This window comes from Eleutherodactylus coqui, chromosome 1 (genome assembly GCF_035609145.1).
Source record: "Eleutherodactylus coqui strain aEleCoq1 chromosome 1, aEleCoq1.hap1, whole genome shotgun sequence".
Taxonomy (NCBI): domain Eukaryota; kingdom Metazoa; phylum Chordata; class Amphibia; order Anura; family Eleutherodactylidae; genus Eleutherodactylus; species Eleutherodactylus coqui.
The window spans coordinates 57,242,061-57,268,545 of NC_089837.1; positions in this window are offsets into that span (position 1 = coordinate 57,242,061).

The window sequence follows — 26,485 nt, forward strand, 5'->3', positions numbered from 1 at the left end:
GTGGCCCTGCCCGCCTGTGCTTGTCCACGTGTCCGTTGTTAAGTGGACCTTGGCAGTAACCGCGTTGGTGAGGGCGCGTACAATGTTGCGGGAGACGTGGTCGTGCAGGGCTGGGACGGCACATCGGGAAAAGTAGTGGCGACTGGGAACCGAGCAGCGCGGGGCCGCCGCCGCCATCATGCTTTTGAAAGCCTCCGTTTCCACAAGCCTATACGGCAGCATCTCCAGGCTGATCAATTTGGCTATGTGCACGTTTAACGCTTGAGCGTGCGGGTGCGTGGTGACGTACTTGCGCTTGCGCTCAAACAGTTGCGCTAGCGACGTCTGGACGCTGCGCTGAGAGACATTGCTGGATGGGGCCGAGGACAGCGGAGGTGAGGGTGTGGGTGCAGGCCGGTAGGCACTCGTGCCTGTGTCCTCAGAGGGGGATTGGATCTCAGTGGCAGGTTGGGGCACAGGGGGAGAGGCAGTGGTGCAAACCGGAGGCGGTGAACGGCCTTCGTCCCACCTTGTGGGGTGCTTGGCCATCATATGCCTGTGCATGCTGGTGGTGGGGGCTCCCCAGCTGATCTTGGCGCGACAAAGGTTGCACACCACTGTTCGTCGGTCGTCAGGCGTCTCTGTAAAAAACTGCCACACCTTAGAGCACCTTGGCCTCTGCAGGGTGGCATGGCGTGAGGGGGCGCTTTGGGAAACAGTTGGTGGATTATTCGGTCTGGCCCTGCCTCTACCCCTGGCCACCGCACTGGCTCGGCCTGTGCCCACACCCTGACTTGGGCCTCCGCGTCCTCGCCCGCGTCCACGTCCTCTAGGCCTACCCCTACCCCTCAGCATGCTGTATTACCAGTAGTGCAGAAATAGAACGCTGTAATTAAATGTGCCGCTTATTGGCCTGTGGTTGGAGGCTGACTTCGCTTACGGAACGCACAGCAGAGCCAGGAAAGAATTTTGCGCAAGCCTGCTGTAACACTTAGCTGGCTGCGTATGAATTAGGACAACTACCCCCAGCAGAGACCCAGTACACTGAGGACGGTCACAGGCAGCCCAAATAGATTTTTTTCCCCAAATGTTTTTGGAAAGGCCCACTGCCTATATACACTAAATATGTCTTCTGTCTCTGCCTCACCACTACTGGCCCTGGACAACGTAAAATTACTGCAGGACGCAATGCTCTGCACGACCGATATACAAAAAAAAAAAAAAAAAAAGTGCAACACTGCAAAAATCAGCCTCCACAGTACTGCACACGGTTAGATGTGGCCCTAAGAAGGACCGTTGGGGTTCTTGAAGCCTAAAATAACTCCTAACACTCTCCCTATAGCAACTCCAGCAAGACAGCACTTTCCCTGAACTATGTCAGAATGCATCTGTGGTGAGCCACTGGAGGGGCCGATTTAAATACTCGGGTGACACCTGATCTCACCAGCCACTCACTGCAGGGGGGTGGTATAGGGCTTGAACGTTGCAGGGGGAAGTTGTAATGCCTTCCCTGTCTTTCTATTGGCCAGAAAAGCGTGCTAACGTCTCAGAGATGAAAGTGAAAGTAACTCGAACATCGCGTGGTACTCGTTTCGAATAACGAGCATCTCGAGCACGCTAATACTCGAACGAGCATCAAGCTCAGACGAGTACGTTCGCTCATCTCTAATGCTGGTATAACCTGGGTATCTCCTATATATAATTATTAGAGATGAGCGAGCACCAAAATGCTCGGGTGCTCGTTGCTCCAGTCAAACTTTCTGCGATGCTCGAGAGTTCGTTTTGAGTAACGAACCCCATTGAAGTCAATGGGCGACTTGAGCATTTTTGTATATCACCCATACTCCACTAAGGTTTTCATTGGTGAAAATCTGCAAAACTCAAGAAAGTGATGGAAACGACACAGAAAAGGATAGGGCAGGAAAGGGGCAACATGCTGGGCTGCCTTTCAGGTTCCCAGGTCCCACTGTTCAGCCACAATAGCGGCAAGAGTGCCCCCCCCACCTAACAATTTTTACTTTGGACAAACCCTCAATAGTAAGCCACACCTTATCTAAGCACCACACTACCTCCAACAAAGCACAAGCACTGCCTGCGGGACATACCGCTGCCACTTCTCCTGGGTTACATGCTGCCCAACCCCCCGCACGACCCAGCGTCCACAGCGCACACAAAAGTGTCCCTGCGCAGCCTTCAGCTGCCCTCATGCCACACGCTGGCCTCACAGCCACACCACCCTCATGCCTATTTATAAGTGTGTCAGCCATGAGGAGGAACCGGAGGCACACACTGCAGAGGGTTGGCATGGCCAGGCAGTGACCCTCTTTAAAAGGGGCGGGGCGATAACCCACAATGCTATACAGAAGCAATGAGAAATCCAATCCTGTGCCACCTCCGTCAGGAGCTGCAAAAGTGGGCATAGCAATGGGGAATCCATTATCCACACAGTATTCATTCTGTCAAGGTGTCGCATAGCTCAATCGACACTGCAAGGGGAAAGCCATCTGCGCTCTGCCCCCTACCCAAGTCAGTCAGTGTCTTTGTGCCAGACGGGTCAAACACCGCGATGGGAACTAAATGTGCACCAACAGCATAGGTGGGTCCTAGGAAACCCAAGACATCAACAAAAAATTGATCTGAGCGGCCAAACATGGCAGACTTGCACCGCGCCCACGACATAGGCCTCGGCCCACAGCTTCAGCAATCCTAGGCAGGAAGCGGACTTTCACTGCACCCAGGACATAGGCCTCTGCACAAACCCTCAGCAATCGCGGGCCTACAGCGGACTCCAATGCTAGCGTAGCTGTGCACGTCTCATTAGCACTGTATTGCTCCTGTAGTTTGTCCCAATGCAGTGCCCCGGATAGGAGAGCTAACGTCAGATTAAATACAGGTGGGCTTCGGCCCACACTGCATGCCCCAGTCTGACCGGGGTTTTTAATACATAGACACAGGCAGGTACAAATCCCTAATGTGAAGTCCCTGTGGACCCACAGCATGGGTGGCTCCCTAGAACCCACCAGCGGTACATAAATGTATCCCATTGCAGTGCCCTGGACAGCAGAGGTAACATCAGATTAAATGCAGGTGGGCTTCGGCCCACACTGCATGCCCCAGTCTGACTCGAGTTTTTCATGAGTATACACAGGCAGGTACATCTCCCTAATGTGAAGTCCGTGTGGACCGACAGCATGGCAGGGTCACAGGAAGTCACCGGAGGTACATAAATAAATCCCATTGCAGTGCCCTGCACAGCTGAGGTAACGTCAGATAAAATACAGGTGGGCTTTGGCCCACACTGCATGTCCCAACCTTTTTAATACATAGACACAGGCAGGAACAACTACCCTATGGGAAGTCCCTGTGGACCCACTGCATGGGTGGCTCCCTGGAACCCACCGGCGGTACATAAATATATCCCATTGCAGTGCCCAGAACAGAAGATAACATCTGATTACATACAGGTGGGCTTCGGTCAAGAATTAGAGATGAGTGAGCACCAAAATGCTCGGGTGCTCGTTACTCGGGACGAACTTTTCGCGATGCTCGAGGGTTCGTTTCGAGTAACGAACCCCATTGAAGTCAATGGGCGACCCGAGCATTTTTGTATATCGCCGATGCACGCTAAGGTTTTCGTTTGTGAAAATCGGGGCAATTCAAGAAAGTGATGGGAACGACATAGCAACGGATAGGGCAGGCGAGGGGCTACATGTTGGGCTGCATCTCAAGTTCCCAGGTCCCACTATTAAAGGGGTTGTCCCGCGGCAGCAAGTGGGTCTATACACTTCTGTATGGCCATAATAATGCACTTTGTAATGTACATTGTGCATTAATTATGAGCCATACAGAAGTTATAAAAAGTTTTTCACTTACCTGCTCCGCTGCTGGCGTCCTCGTCTCCATGGTTGCCGTCTAATTTTTGCCGTCTAAAATGGCCTAATGGCCAAATTAGACGCGCTTGCGCAGTCCAGGTCTTCTGCTGTTCTCTATGGGGCTCCGTGTAGCTCCGTGTAGCTCCGCACCGTCACGTGCCGATTCCAGCCAATCAGGAGGCTGGAATCGGCAATGGACCGCACAGAAGAGCTGCGGTCCACGGAGGTAGAGGATCCCGGCGGCCATCTTCAACCGGTAAGTATAGAAGTCACCGGAGCGCGGGGATTCAGGTAAGCGCTGTGCTGTTCTTTTTTTCAGTCCCTGCATCGGGGTTGTCTCGCGCCGAACGGGGGGGGGTTGGAAAAAAAAAAAACCCCGTTTCGGCGCGGGACAACCCCTTTAAGCCACAATAGCGGCAAGAGTGCCCCCCCCCCCCCCGCACTGTCAGCATAAAGATCGTTCTCCTCTGCCATAGCTGTAACAGCTGTGGCAGAGAAGAACGATGTTTGCCCATTGAATTCAATGGAGCCAGCAATACAGCAGGTTCCACTGAAAGCAATGGGCTGCCGGCGATCGCGGGATGAATTGTCGGGAAGGGCTTAAATATATAAGCCCTTCCCTGCAATTCATCCAGAAATCTGTTACAATAAAAATATATACCGGCGTTTAAGGGGCCGGGCGTATAAGACGACCCCCCAACTGTCACCTTATACGCCGGCAATACAGCGGAGCAAAGAATAAAAATCATTACTCACTTCACCGGGCGTTCTGCGGTGCTCCTGCAGGCTGTCGCTCCCTCCTGGTCCCCGGCAGAGCATTGCTTTCTCTACGAAGGGCTTTAAATCCCCGCCTCCAGAAACACACGTGCCTTCAGCCAATCACAGCCAATGACAATGATGTCATTGAATGGCTATGATTGGCTGAAGGCACGTGTGTTTCTGGAGGCGGGGATTTCAACCACTGCGTCCAGAAAGCAATGCTCTGCCGGGGACCAGGAGGGAGCGACAGAATGCAGGAGCACCGCAGAACGCCCGGTGAAGTGAGTAATGATTTTTATTCTTTGCTCCGCTGTATTGCCGGCGTATAAGGTGACAGTTGGGGGGTCATCTTATACGCCCTGTCGCCTTATACGCCGGTATATATTTTTATTGTAACACATTTCTGGATGAATTGCAGGGAAGGGCTTATATATTTAAGCCCTTCCCGACAATTCATCCCGCGATCGCCGGCAGCCCATTGCTTTCAGTAGAACCTGCTGTATTGCTGGCTCCATTGAATTCAATGGGCAAACATCGTTCTTCTCTGCCACAGCTGTTACAGCTGTGGCAGAGAAGAATGATTTGTCTTCCATAAGTTCTCAATGGGGTCGGCGCTGCTGCCGCCGGCCCCATTGAGCGCATATAGAGAAGAGAACAGAAATCGCAGATCGCACATAGGTGCGATCTGCGATTTCTATGGCCTAAGAAGGACCGTTGGGGTTCTTGAAACCTAAAATCACTCCTAACACTCTCCCTATAGCAGCTCCGGCATCAACAACACTTTCCCTGAACTATGTCAGAATGCATCTGTGGCGAGCCGCGGGAGGGGCAGATTTTAATACTCGGGTGACACCTAATCTCGCCAGCCACTCACTGCAGGGGGGTGGTATAGGGCTTGAACGTCGCAGGGGGAAGTTGTAATGCCTTCCCTGTCTTTCTATTGGCCAGAAAAGCGCGCAAATTTCTCAGGGAAGAAAATGAAAGTAACCCGAACATCGCGTGGTCCTCGTCACGAGTAACTAGCATCTCAAACACCCTAATACTCGAACGAGCATCAAGCTCGGACGAGTATGCTCGCTCATCTCTACCAAGAATGTTTTCATTGTTGGAGGAGGAGGGGGATGTTTTTGAGGCAGTACGTGTCCTGTCCCCGTGTCAGTGGTTATATGCACCTTACCAGTAACCGCGTTGGTGGGATAGTGGTTGCAACTGTGGACCTATTAGCACGGTTTTATTCCGTTGGTTTTCGGAATGTGGCCAGGATTGAGTGGGCCGTGGTGGGGGGCCTTCTTATTGTGTCATTTAAGGTGAAATTCTTGGACGACCACTGTGAAAGCATTTGCCAAGAATGTTTTCATTGTTGGAGGAGGAGGACGGGGATGTTTTTGAGGCAGTGCGTGTCCTATCCCTGTGTCCGTGGTTATATGCACCTTCCCAGTGACCGCGTCGCTGAAAAGTTGTCACGCCTGGGGACCTAGTAGCGCGGCCTCGCCACCATCATGTCTTTGGGAAGCCTCCGTTTCCACAACCCTGTAACATAGCAGTAGCAGCAGTATAGGCAGAGCCGAGAATTAGTAACATTTCAGAGGTAAGAGTATGGACAGACCCCTGTAACATTTCATTGGCAGCAGTGAGGACAGACCCCACTAACATTTCATTTGCAGCAGTATACACAGACCCCAGTAACATTTCAGTATTATAAGTATAGACAGACCCCAGTAACAGTTCAGTAGTATAAGTCTAGACAGACCCCAGTCACATTTCAGTTCCAGCAGTGCAGACAGACCCCAGTAACAAAGCAGCAGATTCACATTTCCCTGGCAGCAGTGTAGGGAGAGCAAAGTATTTGTAACATTTCAGTAGTAGCAGTATAGTCAGACCCCAGTAACAGTAACGTAGAAGCAGTATGGGCAAAGCAGCAGATAAACATTTCCCTGGCAGCAGTGTCGGGAGAGCACAGCATTTGTAACATTTCAGTAGTAGCAGTATACTCAGACCCCAGTAACAGTAACGTAGAAGCAGTATGGGCAAAGCAGCAGATAAATATTTCCCTGGCAGCAGTGTAGGGAGAGCAAAGTATTTGTACCATTTCAGTAGTAGCAGTATTGTCAGACCCCAGTAACATTTACGTAGAAGCAGTATGGGCAAAGCAGCAGATTCACATTTCCCTGGCAGCAGTGTAGGAAGAGCACAGCATTTGTAACATTTCAGTAGTAGCAGTATAGTCAGACCCCAGTAACAGTAACGTAGAAGCAGTATGGGCAAAGCAGCAGATAAACATTTCCCTGGCAGCAGTGTAGGGAGAGCATAGTACTGGTAAGATTTCAGTAGTAGCAGTATAGACAGGCCCCAGTAACATTAACATAGAAGCAGTATGGGCAGAGCCCACTATTAGTTACATTTCTGTTATAGCAGTATAGACATGCCCCAGTAACATTTCCGTTGAAGCATTATGGGCAGAGCCCAGTATTAGTAAAATTACAGTACTAACAGTATACACCAACCAAGGTAACATTTCAGGAGCAGAAGAATCGGCAGACTGAAGTAACATTTCTGTTGCTGAAGTATAGTCAGACCCCTGTAGCATTACTGTGGCAGAAGTATAGGTAGGCAGAACAGAGTTACATTTCTGTAGCAAAAGTATAGGCCAACCCCAGACACAGTGGTGTACCATGAGTGCAGGCGAAGCCCATAAAAATTACTTGGATTACATTGTAGGCGAGGGACCGAAAAATTGGTGTACCGACAGTACAAATGTACCCCAGAAAAATTGCTCATGCCCAACCCAGAGGGCAGGTGAAACCCATTAATCGCTTAGCGTACTGTGGCTTACTTTTTAACTAGGCCTGGAGGCACGCCAGTCTAAAAAAACAATTGGTTCAGGTGGAAATTTCAATGCTTTAATGAGAATTAAAACAGATAAATATTATTTAGAAAAGTTATATGCGCCTTTTGGCCCACAGAAAAATTGCCCATTCGCGGTGATTACGAGAGGTTTCAGGAGGAGGAGTCGGAGGAGGAGGACGAATATCATACACAGATTGACAAAGGTCTTTAGGTAGCGCTGCTGTCCGCTGGTGGAGAAGAGAAGTCTGTGGAAATCCAGGCTTTGTTCATCTTTATGAGTGTAAGCCTGTCGGCACTGTCAGTTGACAGGCGGGTACGCTTGTCCGTGATGATTCCCCCAGCTGCACTAAACACCCTCTCTGACAAGACGCTAGCCGCAGGGCAAGCCAACACCTCCAGGGCATACAGCGCGAGTTCGGGCCACGTGTCCAGCTTTGACACCCAGTAGTTGTACGGAGCTGAGGCGTCACGGAGGATGGTAGTATGATCGGCTACGTACTCCCTCACCATCCTTTTACAGTGCTCCCTCCGACTCAGCCTGGACTGGGGAGGTGTGAGACAGTCTTGCTGGGGAGCCATAAAGCTGGCAAAGGCCTTGGAGAGTGTTCCCCTGCCTGCGCTGAACATGCTGCCTGATCTCCGCGCCTCCCCTTCTACTTGGCCCTCGGAACTGCGCCTTCTGCCACTAGCGCTGTCGGATGGGAAGTTTACCATGAGTTTGTCCACCAGGGCCCTGTGGTATTGCATCACTCTCAAACCCCTTTCCTCTTCGGGAATGAGAGTGGAAAGGTTCTCCTTATACCGTGGGTCAAGCAGTGTGTACACCCAGTAATCCGTAGTGGCTAGAATGCGTCTAACACGGAGGTCACGAGAAAGGCATGCTAACATAAAGTCAGCCATGTGTGCCAGGGTACCTGTACGCAACACATGGCTGTCCTCACTAGGAAGATCACTTTCAGGATCCTCCTCCTCCTCCTCCTTCTCCTCCTCAGGCCATACACGCTGAATGGATGAGAGGCAAGCAGCATGGGTACCCTCTGCAGTGGGCCCAGCTGTCTCTTCCTCCTCAGGCTCCTCCCCCTCCTCCTCCTCCACGCGCTGAGATATAGACATGAGGGTGCTCTGACTATCCATACTGTCTTTCCCCGCCTCCGTTTCCGCCCGCAAAGCATCAGCCTTTATGCTTTGCAGGGAATTTCTCAACAGGCATAGCAGGGGGATGGTGAGGCTAATGATTGCAGCATCGCCGCTCACCATCAGAGTGGACTCCTCAAAGTTTCCAAGGACCTGGCAGATATCTACCATCCAGGCCCACTCCTCTGTAAAGAATTGAGGAGGCTGAGTCCCACTTCGCCGCCCATGTTGGAGTTGATATTCCACTATAGCTCTATGCTGCTCATACAGCCGGGACAACATGTGAAGCGTAGAGTTCCACCGTGTGGGCATGTCGCCAAGCAGTCGGTGCACTGGCAGATTAAACCGATGTTGCAGGGTCCGCAGGGTGGCAGCGTCCGTCTAGGACTTGCGGAAATGTGCGCTGACCCGGTGCACCTTGCCGAGGAGGTCTGACAAGTGTGGGTAGCCTTTCAGAAACCGCTGAACCACCAAATTAAAGACGTGGGCCAGGCATGGCACGTGCGTGAGGCTACCGAGCTGCAGAGCCGCCACCAGGTTACGGCCGTTGTCACACACGACCATGCCCGGTTGGAGGCTCAGTGGCGAAAGCCAGCGGTCGGTCTGCTCTGTCAGACCGTGCAACAGTTCGTGGGCCGTGTGACTCTTCTCTCCTAAGCTGAGTAGTTTCAGCACGGCCTGCTGACACTTGCACACCGCTGTGCTGCCGCGCCGCGCGACACCGACTGCTGGCGACGTGCTGCTGCTGACAAGTCTTGATTGCGAGGTAGAGGTTGCGTTGGAGGAGGAGGAGGAGGAAGGTTTAGTGGAGGTGGCATACACCGCTGCAGATACCAGCACCGATCTGGGGCCCGCAATTCTGGGGGTGGGTAGTACATGAGCGGTCCCAGGCTCTGACTCGGTCCCAGCCTCCACTAAATTCACCCAATGTGCCGTCAGGGAGATATAGTGGCCCGCGTGTGCTTGTCCACATGTCCGTTGTTAAGTGGACCTTGGCAGTAACCGAGTTGGTGAGGGCGCGTAGAATGTTGCGTGAGACGTGGTCGTGCAAGGCTGGGACGGCACACCGTGAAAAATAGTGGCGACTGGGGACAGAGTAGCGCGGGGCTGCCACCGCCGCCATCATGTTTTTGAATGCCTCAGTTTCCACCAGCCTGTAGGGGAGCATCTCCAGGCTGATCAATTTGGCTATGTGGACATTTAAAGCTTGAGCGTGCGAGTGCGTGGCGGCGTATTTGCGCTTTCGCTCCAACGATTCTCTTAGCGATAGCTGGATGCTGCGCTGAGAGACATTGCTGGATGGGGCTGAGGACAGCGGAGGTGAGGGTGTGGGTCCAGGCCAGGAGACGGTCGTGCCTGTGTTGTGAGAGGTGGGTTGGATCTCAGTGGCAGGTTGGGGCCCAGGGGGAGAGGCAGTGGCGCAAGCTGGAGGCGGTGAACGGCCTTCGTCCCACCTTGTGGGGTGCTTGGCCATCATATACCTGCGCATGCTGGTGGTGGTGAGGCTGGTGGTGGTGGCTCCCTGGCTGATCTTGGCGCGACAAAGGTTGCACACCACTGTTTGTCGGTCGTCCGCCGTCTCAGTGAAAAACTGGCACACCTTAGAGCACCTTGGCCTCTGCACGGTGGCTTGGCGCGAGGGGGTGCTTTGGGAAACAGCTGGTGGATTATTCGCTCTGGCCCTGCCTCTACCCCTGGCCACCCCACTGCCTCTTCCAACCAGTCCTGCGGCTGCAATTACCTCCCCCTCTGAAGACCTGTCCTCAGTTGGCTTATCACACCAGTTGGGGTCAGTCACCTCATCGTCCAGCGGCTCTTCCTCCGAATCCTCTGTGCGCTCCTCCCTCGGACTTACTGCCCTTACTACTACCTCACTGATAGACAACTGTGTCTCATCGTCATCGTCCTCCTCACGCACTGAAAGCTCTTGAGACAGTTGCCGGAAGTCCCCAGCCTAATCCCTCAGACCCCGGGAACTTTCCAAAGGTTGGGCATCGGTCACGACAAACTCCTCCGGGCAGGGGCCCGAGAACAGTTCCTGGGAGTCTGCCTGCTCCTCAGAATGTGTCATTTTCATGGAGTGAGGAGGCTGGGAGGAAGGAGGAGCAGCAGCCAGAGGATTCAGAGTTGCAGCAGTGGACGGCGTAGAAGACTGGGTGGTCGATAGATTGCTGGATGCACTTTCTGCCATCCATGACAGGAGCTGCTCACACTGCTCATTTTTTAATAAAGGTCTACGACGTGGACTCAAAAATTGCGATATGAAGCTGGGGACCCCAGAAACTGTCCTCTCTCCTACTCCCACAGCAGCCGGCTGCGATTCACCTGGATCAGGAACTCGGCCTATGCCCACATCCTCACTTGGGACTCCACGTCCTCGACCGCGTCCACGTCCTCTGCCCCTACCCCTACCCCTCAGCATGCTGGATTAAGAATCGAGCAGTTGGTGGCTGCCAGCGGTAATATAACGCAAAATGAAGCCAGAGATAAATTATAAGGATGGCTGCACTTAGGCCTTGCAGTGCACTATGCAGTTTGGATGGATGTGAAGTCCCACAGGCCACGCAGGCAAATGCACTGGCCATAAAAAGGATTTCTTTTTTAAATCTCCTTTTTTTTCTATGCAATGCAGGCTGAGGCTATGCAGTGTGTATTGCACTTTCAATCTATGGGCGTCGGGCACACTGTGCACTTGTGAGACAGCACACGTATAACACAGAGCGTTGTAGAAAATTTGTTGTTTCTTGGCGTACACTTAGAGGCAGACAGAGCTAACGCAAAGTGCGGACAGAAAAATATTTAAATGAAGGCTGCATGCAGGCTCTGCTGTGCAATACTGAGGTACTACAACTCCCAGCAACCACGGAGTTAAATGCACACGGTCACAGGTTGCCCTAAGAAGAACCGTTGGGGTTCTTGTAGACAGGATTCTACACTACCACTGTCCCTGCCTGGCCAATACTGCCCCTATACTCAAGTACAGACTGCAGCCTGAGAACGCTACAGCCTGCACGCCCGATATACATAAAAAAAAAAAAAAGTGCAAAACTGCTCACAGCAGCCACAACAGTAATGCACTAGGTGAGCTGTGCCCCTAGGGAGGACCATTGTGGTTCTTGAAGACGCTAACACTGTCCCTATAGCAGCAGCAGCACTTTCCCTGATCTCTCTTAGCATGTGTCTGTGGCGAGCCGCGCGCGGGGCTGATTTAAATACTCGGGGGTCACTTGATCTCGCCAGCCACTCACTGCAGGGGGGTGGGATAGGGCTGGAACGTCACAGGAGGAAGTTGTAATGCCTTCCCTGTGTTTCTATTGGCCATAAAAGGCCGCAAATTTCTCAGGGAAGGAAATGTAATTGAGTCGAGTGCCGCGTGGTGCTCGTCTCGAGTAACGAGCATCTCGAACACCCTAATGCTCGAACGAGCATCAAGCTCGGATGAGTGCGCTCGCTCATCTCTAATAATTATATATGTACAGCTAGTATAAGCTAGACATCTTCTGTACATAGTGATATGGAGCATGCTGGTATAACCTGGGTATCTCCTGTATATAATTATATATGTACAGCTAGTATAAGCTAGACATCTTCTGTACATAGTGATATGGTGCATGCTGATATAACCTGGGTATCTCCTGTATATAATTATATATGTACAGCGAGTATAAGCTAGACATCTCCTGTACATAGTGATATGGAGCATGCTAGTATAACCTGGGTATCTACTGTATATAATTATATATGTACAGCTAGTATAAGCTAGACATCTCCTGTACATAGTGATATGGAGCATGCTGGTGTAACCTGGGTATCTCCTGTATATAATGCCACACTTGACACACAATTATAAAAAAGCATCAAAAACCTGCATGCAGTTTAAACCCCCCGCATGCATTGTTTAAATCCACATGCGGTTTTTAATAGTGTACGCAGTTTCTTTAAAATGTTTTTGTCTTTTGAATACTGCATTTAGTTTTTTCAATGTGGTTCAAAAATGAAACAAAAAATATGAACATAGTGCCGGACTTTCTCAGCTGCAAGCGTAAAACGCTGTGTGGGTTACACAGGATTTTACCACTGTGAAGCTGTGACCCGGCCATTTGCTGTGTAGGACAAAGTATCTCGCGCACCTTGTCACGCACAAGTCATCTGGTTTTTTTTTTGTTTAAATTTCCTGCACAGTCGCTACGCAATGGCGCTTATACACGCCACCCCTATGCAATACAATTACATATGGTTGGCGCTGATTGCGCGTCAATCGAGAATAATGGTAATACGCCGCAAGATAGAACATGCTGCATTCTTTTTTTGCGCTCGCATATAACACAATTCCTACTTGCAGATATAAGTGGAGCAGCATATGGCAATGTATTTGATTGGCAGCAAATTACCGCATATCAAATTCACATACAGCGCACTTGTAATGCGCGGTAATCATACGCTCGTGTGAGCCCGGCCTAAGGGGCTATAAACACTTTTTCACGTAGTCCAGGAAATGAGTGATGTTTGGAAAGCTTAGGTTTAGGTACGGATACGGATACAGGTGTGTGTGTCGGGAGAAGCCGAGGGGGCGGAGCTAAACATTTGCACCTGGGCCCCTGAGCCTTTAGTTACACCCCTGGTTCTCAGCATCAGTGGGGGCTCAGCTGTGAGACCCCAATTAATCTGTCCTCCTTGAGTACCGGTGCCCAAAACTGTCCACAATATTCCTTGTGTGGTCTGACCAGTGACTTGTAAAGAAGAAGAACAATGTTCTCATCATGTGCCCCTAGACCTTTATTGATGCACCCCATGATACTATTTGCCTTGGCAGCAGCTGCCTGACCCAACACCCTTCACACCGGCAGTCCCTCATCATCATTACACTACTGCAATACCGTCACAACACTCCCGTAAGCGAGGCCGCTGGCTGTCGTCATCCGCTGCTCCATTTATTATTATAATGTCTATTAGATTATAGGAGAGGCTTGTGGTTGCACTAGAATGGAAGCAATGAAGTAGTGGCTAAATATAGCTGGTAGAGCTGTCCACTCCATCCCGCCGTGATTTAGAAGGTCAGGAAAAATTACCCTTCTGGTTCTGCACTAAATTTGTTGCGCAAGAAGAGGAAATTGAGTCCGTCCTATTATAACCTTCCCGGTTTGAAGGTCATCTATCCATAATATAGCTTTATTTTCTATATTACTGCAGTACGACGGTCCCACTAAATAAGAAAGTCCATTAGAGCTCACGGGCGTACGTGTCCCAGGTATTACGCGCATACTTGTCACGTGCATAAAATATCCCATACATAGCAAACACGCACGTATTTGCATATATGCTGGATATGTCAACCTCTTAGTGACCACCCGTACATCTTTTTACGTTGGCGTTTAGGGGCTTTACTCTGATGCGATCGTCTTTTTAGGGCGCTGCATCAGAAGCCCGGCCTGGGTCTCGCATGCCAGGGGAGTGGATGTTGTTGGGCTGTTGGCTAACAGCCTGGAACTTGCTCAAGTCGTGGCATGTAAAAGGCTGACAAAGGGAGGGGGGCCTTCGTACCCCCCAATGTGATCACAGGGTCCCGATGAATTGCTATAGCACCCAGAGGCTTGGGTATGGCCTTTGGGTCTGCCACGTGCAGTGGCCTATGAGACTTGGTATTGCCCGAATCATGCTGACCCAAAGAACAACATTATCACATTATTTATTCTGCATGCTGAATGCTGCAACATTGAAATCCAAAAAAACAAATAGTGGAATTTCTTTTTTTTTACCCCAATCCCCCTAAAAAATGAATAGTAAAAATCAGACAATACATTATATCTACCCCAAAATGATGTCATGAAAACAAATATAACTTGTCCCACAAAAAACAAGCCCTCATATGGCTGTGAAGATGGAGAAATGAAAATGGTTATTAATGGTCACTAAGGCGCAAAGAGGTGAGGGCAAGAATGTGTTGTACCAGGTAGGATGGTCATATGTGGTTACATCAGGGGTGTAAGTATTAGGGGTGCAGTCACACATGGGCCCCTGGAGCCCTAGAGGGCCCATAAAGTCTTTCTTCCCCATTAGGGGCCCAGTTTTATAGTCGGGGACCTGGCAGCTTCAAGTTACGCCTCCTGGTTACATAACCCACTTCCCAAGGCTTTATTAATGGTGCAGAGTTATTGTGCTGACTCGGTGGCACATCCTACCCATCACTGAGAGAAGGAGCCTTATACTTGGGAGTAATGTAATCACAGAGCACATTAAACACCTACTCAGCAGAATGTAAATGAATGAGACTTAACATGCAAGTCATGGCTATAATGTGGCAGCTGAATGAATTGTTGTGATATTAGACATGAAGGTTATAAAAGAATGAAACCGTAAAACTTTACCCTCAACTATTAATTTTCTTTGATGCAACATTTGGGTAACATGTCCTTGTTTATAGGCTGTAAAATCTACAAAAAAAAATTAAATTAAAATATAAAAATAAATTGAAAAGGAAATCCATCATCCCGCTTCCAACCGCTCCATTTGCATGGCGGCGGCTATTAGGTAGTAGAACTCTAGAAACAGTCAATGCCAAACCCTTTAGATCAAAGTTGAGTTGGCACTTTACAAAAGGGCAAGGAGCTTGGCAGAAGCCAAGCTCTGTAGATCAGATTTCCCTAGTGATACATTTAGAAGGAGACAGGGACAAATGAGATTTGTGGAGGCCCCTGAATAAAACTATTTTGGTGGAAACCCCATTACTACGGCGAGATCAAAAGATAAAAGATAAAACTGATGACTACCCTGCCTTAAGATTACCTACACTAAAGGGCCTTGTACATGACCCAGTGATCAGCCAAGAACATTCCTAAAGTGCCGTTTAGACACAGCGATTATCGCTCAAAATTCGCTCAAAAGCCAACTTTTGAGCGATAATCGTTGTGTCTGAACACGCGGGAATTGTGCAGTTTTCGTTAACTATTCGCTCATCGTTGTCTTTCAGCTAGCTGAAAGACAGTGATGAGTCTTATCAGGACCGCGTGCTCGGTTCTCAGCGGGATATCGCTGATACTATAGTTTCAGCTGGTATCCCACTTGGAGAACACAGTAGGAGTATGCAGAAGACAGCGCTCCAGCTGTCCTCTGTATATCCCGCTTGGAGTGCTCAGCTGTATACCACAACACAACAGTGAACACAACAGGAGTATGCAGAAGACAGTGCTCCAAGTGTGTTCTGCATACCCCGCTCAGAGCGCTCAGTGGGATACCAGCTGAGCGCTCCGTGAATAGAGCAGGAGTATGTAGAAGACAGTGCTCCAGCTGTATTCTGCATACCCTGCTCGGAGCGCTCAGCGGGATACCAGCTCAGTGCTCCGTGAACACAGCAGGAGTATGTAGAAGACAGGGTTCCAGCTGTCTTCTGCATACCCACCACAGAGCGCTCAGCAGGATACCAGCTGAGCGCTCTGAGAACAAGTAATGTTTCTAGTTAAGAAAACCTACATGCATTCGGAAACCAAGGGAGTCTGCCACTATTTTTTTCTCGCATACATGGGAAGACTATCGTTGAAAACCCCGTGGGAGCGTTGGATTTGGAACAACTACCAACGATAATTGTCCTGTGTAAAATGGCCTTTAGACAGTGTTATACACCAGTTTTAGGGGTTTTGGTGATGTTCCAATTCAGTTTGAACTAATTTAGACCAAACCAAACCTTTTTCTGTAATTTCGCGAACTGGCCAAACTGAACTTTTCAAAGGTTCGCTCATTGCTAGAGATGACTATGGCTTTCTTTCCCACCATTTCCTGACCTTTAGATTCTTTTGTCCCAGAAAACCCCTTTAAAGGTTGTGTACTGTAGAACAGAGATAAACCAAAAGAGAGCAGCAGAATAATGACTCTGACCACCCAATGCATCAGTTAATTGGAGAGTCAATAAGGGGTTAATTGAATATATTTTCTTGGAGCTGGCATTGCTGTTCTTTTTATTCACTATACGGCATTTGCATTCCTGAATGGATGCCTTGTCTTTGCACCTAAGATTTATGGGGATTTTCTCACCGTGCACTTGGCTGTCCTTCATTTAATAACTTTCCAGGAGCACTTTTATGCAAAAGTGAATTTCTAGAATCCCTCGGCTCAGTACCATGAAATATTCAAAGGTCAAAAGTGAAAGCTAAAATAAAAAGCACAGCATTAGGGGAGGTTTATCAGGACCGTCTTAGAATACCAAATCACTGTAAATGGCGCAAATAAAATACATTTGCTATAACATGATAAGAAAAGTTGGATTAGAAAATCTTCTCCCTCACTGAACCTCATGGCTGGAGTATATATGCACCAATATTTTACTCAAAAGCAGCAAGCCAGTCCCCTTTTCTGGACACTTTTCTGATGTAGGTGTAAAATGTGCCTAAACTCAAATTTGGAATATGCTACAACAGCCCTCCCAGTGGTTCCAGATTTGGGAGGCTCTACTGCTATCCCAGGAGGCCTGCTGTAAGTCCTGCCCACTCACCGTTGGGTCTTCTATAGAAAATCTGTTTATGATCTGCTGTAGTGGCTGCTATTTACCTTACACTGTAGCACTGGACACTAACAACACACTGCTCTTTACCCAGGCTGACTCCTCCCCCCTGACTCCAGACACTGTGTCAAATAGGACCAAGGGGAGGAGTCAGACTATGTGTATAGTAGCGCACCATCAGTGGTCCAGTGGCAGAGTATAAGGTATTAGTCGTTACTGCAATGGCTGATGAACAGTGTTTCTGTAGTAGGGCCTGGCGGTGGAGCACTGTAAATAGGGTCACAGAGGGCAACAGAGGATGACACTATTAATTATGGCCACAGGAGGGACTATAGCTAAGGGCTCATGTCCATAGATGCGTGATACGCAATGAATGGAATCAATGAAAGTCAATGGACACCGCACACCAGAGGCATAACGTGAAGCTCCTGGTCCCCAATGCAAAATCTGTAATGGAGCCCCCAACTATAATGCTTTATTCATAGTACTGGGCTCCCTATATGGAGAAGAGGGGCCTTATGGGCCCCCTAAGACTCCTGGACCCGGGTGCAACCGCATCCCCTGCATCCTCTATAGTTACGCCCCTGCCGCACACCAATCCGCAAAATAAATAAATTGCAGCATGCTCTATTTTGCTGCATACGTTCGCAGTGTGAGCCCTATACACTTGTATGGGCAGTGCATGATACACTGCTCATACGCAATACATTGTGTATGGCCAGCGTTTCCATATGCATTCCCGCTCTGAACAGAGAGGGGAATTAAAAAAGAAAAAAAAAGCACTCTGGGCATGTCATGGGCATGTGCAGTGCCATACGCGGTCTCTGCCGGTTCTCAGACAACACCATGTATGAATGGAAATAAGTAAAATACTGCAGGGAGATCAGCGTATTATGCATATGGCCGTGGGGTCACCGTTAGTAAGCCACAGAGGAACATTATTACTTTGAGGGGCCACAGAGAGTCATTAATGGATGGGGTACTGAGAAGTTCATTGCGGGTAATGGCAGGATGGGGAGAGTGCGCAGAGACAAGTCATGGCTGAAAAAAGTCTTCATGGTGATCTGAGCCTGGAGGAGACATCACCTGTGATCACTGAAAGAAACTGCAATGTAATCACTATCACTGCATAGAATCGGTATCGGATTATTATTTAGAGGTATACTATGATTGTGAGAGGTCACTAGGGGCACTCTTACTATAGGGGTGGGTGGGTCACTGAGAGGCATTATTATTGTATGGAAGGTCATTGAGGGGCATTAGCACTGTGGAGGGGTCACTGAGAGGCATTATTATTGTATGGAAGGTCATTGAGGGGCATTAGCACTGTGGAGGGGTCACTGAGAGGCATTATTATTGTATGGAAGGTCATTGAGGGGCATTAGCACTGTGGATGGGTCACTGAGGGGTACTATTACTGTAGAGGGTCACTGAGAGGCAATCTTACTGTGATGGGACACAAAGGGCATTGCTTAGTGTAAAACGGGTGTAGCATATTTGAAAACCAGTCCACATAGATTATAGTAAACCGAAGGCACACAGTTTACTTGCAGTGCTTGCAGGGTTAACATTCAGTACACACTTTGCGGATTTTCAACCAACGATAACTCCAGCAGACTTTCTGGTAGCATGCATGACAAACTTTGGTTCCTCAGTTCTGTGGAGTACCACTAACAGACGTCAGGAAAGGATTGTTGCATCAGGGGTTATTTATGGAAGGTATAGAGAGGGGCTAGTGCAGGGTTGGCGACGCTCCCACTGACTGCGAGCTACACAGGGACAAGTTACACTCACGATTGAGAAGACTACTCTCTGTTCACCTTCCACGGGGTCTGCCCTGACTATGGCTTCTTTCTGCAGGGTGGAAAAAGACTCTGCTCCCACTCGGGGCGCTGTCAGCTCACTAATCCTCACTTTCCCTTGTTCCCGACACTCCTCTCCCACTCCCAACCTCCGGTACTTTTGTATTGGGTTGCAGTTCCACACTCAGCTTCCTCTTTCCATCTCCTCCTCCGACTTGCTTCTCCACTTCCTGTTGTTTTCCCGCACTTATTTCCTACTCTACCTATCTCACTTTCCCAGGCTCGTTCCATCTCCTCCCACTCCACCAATCAGAAAATTAGCAGCAAACAGCCAATCAGGAGAATGCTGTTACAGGGCGGACTAGCTTTAGCCCGATATTCAGGGAAAAACTGTGTCTTCTACAGGATGCCTCCTACATCCCCCTAAGGGCTCATAGTGAGGTCCCTAGTACTTGTTAACTCTATTGACTACACTGTAGGACCCTCTGGGTCACTACATAGACACTGTACAAGAAGTACAAGAAAAGAGCCCAGGAGAGGCGAACGGTTCCTATGCAGCTGCATGCAGCATGTCACAGGCAAACTTCGGTGGGTGATGTCCCTATCTGTGCTCACCCCCATTCATCAAATACAGCCGCACTAAAGGCAGTACATCATTCTCATATTATACTTTCTCTATTGCACATAGTGTCGCCATGAAGTGCCCTGCCATACTGGTACCTCCACAGCATTAAGGCCCGCATACCCAGTACATCATGTTAACCCCCACATTACCAGTGTATATATCATCGCCAAATCACTAGTCCCATATATCCGTCACAGTCTGTCACATGTGCTCACACCCAGTCACTGTAGGCTGGCTTCACAAATAAGGCAGCTTTCATTGTTCTGGATCCATTTTGCCATCATCTATTTTAGGACTTAGTACCTACAGAAGAGAGCCTATGGTCTGTGCCTTTTCCGTTCTTCTCAGTTCTCCCACTTTGACCCCCATTATTCAGGCCCCTTTGCTGCCTCTTATTACTGTGCTGCTCCGCCACCATGGGGACAGTGCTCTGGTCACAGTTCTTAAATGGCCCTATGCCATTTACACGCTGCTCTCATGTCCTCTCTGCAGCCCCTTTCTCCTCCTATGGCGCAGTTCTGTCCACAGATTCCGAGTGGCTGAGCTGCTTACATTGTAAGGGAGATTTCAGATGATCGAATGCGCAATTGTACATGCTTTGGTGCATTGTATTTGCGCAGTAAATGATGTTTGGTGAGGTAGATTTGCACACGTGTCTACACGTAGTAGTGTACTTTTTGCTCATGCAGGGCCAGTTCACATTCGCCGACACAACCCCTTCCGTGCTTACACAGCCTGTTGCGTGATTGCGTGCATATTGAGTGCATATTTGCGCACCTCCCATAGTCTTCTATGAGACCCTTGTTGCGCAAATGCACAGGAAAATAAAGCTGGTCCTTTTTTTCCCACACGTACGGAATGTGCGCAAATTTTTTTTTTTTTTTAAATGGCTCATGAGAACGAACCTATTGATATCAATAGGTTCTATTCCCTTACACACAAACATATATATATATATATATAGAGTAGAACCTCAACTAACGTCAATAATCTGTCTGGAAGCAATGGACTTTAGTAGAAATCAGTGTTAGTTGAGGACATTATTTCCATAGGAATTAATGTAAGTCAAATTAATTAAAAATAAGAGCTACCTCAATAATAAGCCCTACCCTAATTTTTGGGGTATAAGACACTGTGCCTCTTTTGGGGCAAAAATTAATATAAGACAGTGTCTTATTTTCAGGGAAACATGGTAGGTGTAGCTATAGGGGGTGCAGAGATAGCAGTCACGCCCAGAGGCACCAATATTACAAACAGCACATCATACGTGGGGCTCTGTTACAAAGTTTACATTAGGGCCTAATAGCTTCAAGTGTTGGTATATTCACACAGCGCTGATCCACGTTCTGACATGGAATTCAATGAGAAGAGTGGAAAAAGACTAAATGTTTTCAATATTGTTCTTTAAATATTCTTTAAGTATTATCCACAAAGTATTAATCCTAGGATTTAATTAGCCGTATTAGCCTTACAAAAACCTAAAGTAAAAGCCAATTGCTTACTTGTTATACTATCAATATTTACTTGAATTACTCTATTCTTAACTCCTATCGCTGTGGGGTATGTATGGAGGGAGATCCGGGACCATCTCGCTCCATATGCAGCGAGCATGAGTTGGCAGAGGGTAGCTCCAGTGGGTGCGCTAACTCTGGTCTGGTCACTGTGGTACTCTGCCTAAAATGGTGCCTCGTGAGGTATAATAGGGCATGGCAGCATAAATGGTGCAGACGGCTGTCTAAGAAAAAAAGCCTTTATTCCATAGATAGACGTATAGCCTGTACATCTATCTATGGAACAATAAAGGCTTTTTTTCTTAGACAGCCGTCTGCACCATTTATGCTGCCATGCTCTATATATTATACACCTGATTGAAATTTGGGCTGATGGTCCACAACCCTTGCATTTGGCTTTGAATTGAATAACGTGATGTATTGCTCCCCCACATGAAGTGGGTTAACTAATTGAGTGCTGCTGGATATATTTCCTCTTCAATGTGTCTCGTGAGGTAGGTGGGATTACAATGGGACCCTTGGCGAGTGCAATTGGTGATTAGTGTACGTTTGATGTGACACCAGTGCCTTTAAATGAAGGTCTTGCGGTGATGAAATAAGGAGACAAGTCCTGAGAAGTATCAGTAAAACCGAAAGCCCGCAGTTTACTCATTCTTGTGGACTGAATACAATGTTCTCACTTGGCAGATTAGCATAACAACTTCTTATGCATATGCAATAACATACATTAATTTCCTTAATTTTCTCCTGAAGGATGAGGCTGCCAAGCAAAGCCAGGTGGCTGCTGCACTAGAAGGTGATTTGTGGAAGAATGGAGGGAAAAGGGCAAGCTCTCCGGTGGACACCCTGACCTCTGACTGTGCAGGGACAAGTTACACTCACGGTTTTGATGTCTGCTTTCCGTCCAGCTTCCACTGCGTCTGCCCTGACTCTGATTCCTCTGGCAGGGTTGAAAAAGACTCTGCTCCCACTCCGGACTCTGTTGGTACGCCACGACTCGGCTCCTGCATCTCTCTAGCTTCCCGCTCTCTGTCTCCTCACTTCCTGCGCTTGCCTCCTCTGCTGACTCGCTCCAACTACCTCCTTACACTCTATCTCTTTCTCGGGCTTCACTTGACTCCTCCCACTTCACCAATTTCTGGGGATCTTCCTCTCTCTGGTCACATGGTCAATTTCTCCCAATCATCCAAATCCTCTCCGATGGCAAGGATGACCAATCAGATAAACAGCTGCCAATAAGAATGGCCGCTGTCACTAGGCAGATCAAGGGTAAACCACTATTTGCGAAAAACAGGATTTTTCTCTTGAAGGATGCCTCCTATGTCGCTCAAAGGGCTTATAGCGGGGTCCCCAGGACTTATTAAACCTTTACCTACCCTGTAGGACCCTGCGGGTCACTACACAAACATTGTGGTTGCTAACTGTCTCTTACAGCTGGCAGCTTTTCCCAACAGCTCCAATAAGCCGTGCCGCTCATCTGAGCTGTTAACCTATGTTCGGGGGTCCCGTAAGGCCCTCATGCGATGAGATCGCATGTGGCCATGTGGATATCATGGCAGCTGGGGGCTTTCTGAAAGGCCCTAGGGCTGTTGTAGCTGAATGCTTATCAAGCTGTGCCTATAGTATGGCTTGATAGAATGCCTGTCAGATCGCAGTATAATGTAATGCTGTGGCATTACAGCATTCTGCAGGAGCAATCAAACCATCGCATGTTCTTGTTCCCTCTGGGGACTAAAAAACAAAGTAAAAATAAGTTTAAAAAAGTTTTACTATTAAAAAAAAAAAGTAATAGAAGTTTAACCCCCCTTTTGCCATATTTATAATATAATCTAAATATTAAAACAAAAATACCTATTCGGTATCGCTGCGTCTGTAAAAGTCCGATCTATCAAAGTAATGCATTAATTACCACGCACAATGAATGTCGTCAGAGAAAAGAAAGATCACCAGAATTGTGCTTTTTTAATCACCCTGCCTCCAAGAAAAAAATGTAATAAAAAGTGATCAAACAGTAGTATGTATTCAAAAATATAACCAATATAGGCACCAATAGAGACTACAGGTCGTCCTGCAAAAACAGAGTGCCGGTAGAGCTATGTTGACAAAAAAAAAAAAAGTCATGGCGGTCAGAAGATGGCGGCAGAAAATAATTTAAAAAAATTAAATATCTGAAAAAAAAATAAAAGTACAGCAAAAAAAAACTATATAAGGGTGACTAGTACCCACTACAGTTTTTTTTCACAGCGAAATTTGCAGCGTTTTTTTTTCTGCAGGGGTCTATGGGACTTGTAATGTTAAAATCGCTCCGTCCATGGAAAAATAAAAAGTTATAGGACTTTGAATGCAGTGAGTTTAGAAAAAAATAATTGCCAAAAAAAGGGTTTTTATTGTGGAAAAGTGGAAAAACCTAAAAAAAAAAAAAGAATTTTGGTATCGTTGTAACCGTACTGACCCGCAGAAAAAAACTGTAGTGTGTCATTTATGTTGCATAATTAATGCTTTAAACCCCCCCCCCCCAAATAAAAAAAAATCTGATGCGTTTTCTCTCCCTATGATCATTAAAAAAAAAATAAAAGTTTTACAATGTAGTCTATGTACCCAAAAACTACAGTTCGCCATGCAAAAAACAAGCCCTTATACGGTCGCGTCGACGGAAAAATAAAAAAGTTATGGCTTTTGAAAAATGGAGATGAAAAAATACCAAAAATCGTGTGGTTCTCAATGCCAAAATAGGCCGTGTCCTTAAGGGGTTAATGATTTTTTAATACTGATGTTGCTGTCGAAGTTCATTTTCTAAAAAGCAAAAAAAATAGTTTTTTTTAAAAACTTTGCAGCTATGGATTCTAATGGTGCAAACAATTGAAAAACATATTAATTTGGCGGCACTGATCTGAAAGTCACTTTATAAAGAAAATGATATAAATGCACCCATTAGAATGCCAGCTGCCTTCCATATGTCCTTAAAAACAAAGGTTACACAAAGACATCCTCATCAGATGACATGACGGCGGCTCACTGTGTAAGCTCCATTATACGGACGTCACAAATGGGATTTTGAATATAATTGCATTCCACCTAACTGAAGCCTGAAAAAAGATACAATTACCTGGTAAACCACAGTGCGAGTCGTACATTTATATGTTAATATTCTGTGTTCTTTCACCTTCTAACAGCAAATTGACCACATTTTGGGATATTCTATAGTTAGAGAGGTTTGCCAGCACTAATATACTGATGACCTGTACTCAGGATAGCATACACCCTGCAAACTCCAGCATCAATGAAGAGGCAAGTTTTATTTCTCCACAACACGAACTGCTACATTTTGACCTTATGCATAAGGTCTTTATCTGCATAGTGTCCTGTTGGGGTTATCACTCAGTTTGTTAAGCAAGAGATGGGGCAAGTGTTGCAGTGAACAAAACAGGTCACAGTCAGGTATAAGATAAAAATATAACAGTCAGAACAACTTTCAAACTACTAACGACCACTTGTCTGTGAGTATGTATGTACATATGTGTGTGTGAGTGATTCTGATGCTCCACCGCTGGTGATGTCATCGTTCCGCCCCCTGATGAAATCATCAAAGGTCCTACACCATATTTAAAACACAGAGTCTGACCGTCAGAAGAACATCACAGTTAGGGCTCTTGAAAAGGGGAGGACAAAAATAACAAAATGAGAAAACAAGTAAGCCGTTATTATGTCAGACACAACTCAGCAGTCCTGACAGAACACACTGACCTACCTCCAACACAGAGATCTGGTGGGCTAAAGAACCTGTGGTGATGTCATGGCTGTGGGAGGAGCCAAGATGTGTTTGTCTTGTGTGGTAATCAAGCTGCTGTGTGTGTAATGTGTGAGAATCATAATGCATGTGCCATACACCAGAAACACTGGTACTATAATTTCCTACACAAGTCAGCAGTCCTGACAGAACACACTGACCTAACACCACCACAGAGATCCAGTGGGCTGAAGGACCTGAGGTGATGTCACTGCTATGGGAGGAGCCAAGATGTGTTTGTCTCGAGTGGTAATCAAGCTACTGTGTGTGATGTGCCACCAGAAACACTGCTAATATAACTTCCTAATAGTTACCAGTACATCTTATAGGGATCGGAGAACAATTTCCACAGCACTCCAGCGAGGCTTGGTTTGGTCTCACACTTGCTGTACATACGGCAACTGTAAACATTCATTTCATAACTAGGAGGAAGTTGCTATAACAAACTTTCACACCATGCCAAACCACTTGCGCCTTCGACGCTGCGCTCTGTTCAAGAACTCACCTTTCGCACTAAAGCTCCACCACTAATATCCCCATGTACCTGTATGCCTAGCCTTCCTGAAGCAACAGCAAAATGGCAACCCCCCAAAATATATATATATATATATATATATATATATATATACTTGCTATAATGGATGTGGAAGTCTCTAGACCCTTTCACTACTTTTTACATTTTGCTATGTCATGGCCTTGTTCACATTAAGGAAAAAAAAAATTTCCGCATTATTCTGCACTTCATACCCCCATAATGACAAAATAAAAACAGGATGTTTTAAATCTTTGTAATTTTTTTAAATGAAAAACTAACCTTTTGGATTGAGATAAGTATTTACACCCCTTGGTATGACACTTGAAATTTAGCTCTGGAGGCCTCCCATTTCTCTTGATCATCTTTGAGATGTTTCTACACCTTCATTGGCGTCCTCCTCTGGTAAATTCAGTTAATTGGACATAATTTTAAAAGACCCCCCTGCCTATATAAGATCTCACAGCTCACAATGAATATCTGAACCAAAACCAAGCCATGAGGAAATAACCGCCTGTAGAGCTCAGAGACAGGATTGTGTGGAGGCACAGATCTGGGGAAGGCTTCAATGAAAATTATACTGCATTGAAAATTCCCAAGAGCATACTAGTATCAATAATTCTTAAACTGAAAAAATTTGGAACAATCAGGATATAACGTAGTGTTTGTGGATCCACTGTGATAGATAGCTGTCACCGAGGTGAAGACTGAGCCTATGCGAGTACTCGGTACACTGAATGCAGATGGGCCTTACCCTGAACTCAGATGGACTAGATATCTCTGTCCTAGGAAAATCCTGGTAGTGGAGAGATTCAAGCCACCTTTCCTGACTCTGACTTCTAGACCTCCCTACCTACCTGTTGAGGATGGGAATCCAGAGTAAGATGTACCGAGCCACGCGGATATGGCAGCATGGATGTAAGATGGAAACCGGAGCCAGTCCTATGCAGAGATCACAGATACAGAGAACAGAAAGACAAACAGAACCCAGCAGCAAAACACACAGGGAACTTGGAACACACAAAGACACAATATAAAACTAGTAAAGGATACACAAGGAACTGTATACAGACAGATAGCTGCACCAGCAGCTAGCGTGCAGTCACCCAGAGAAGGAACAACAACACCAAGCATTGTGGGTAAATT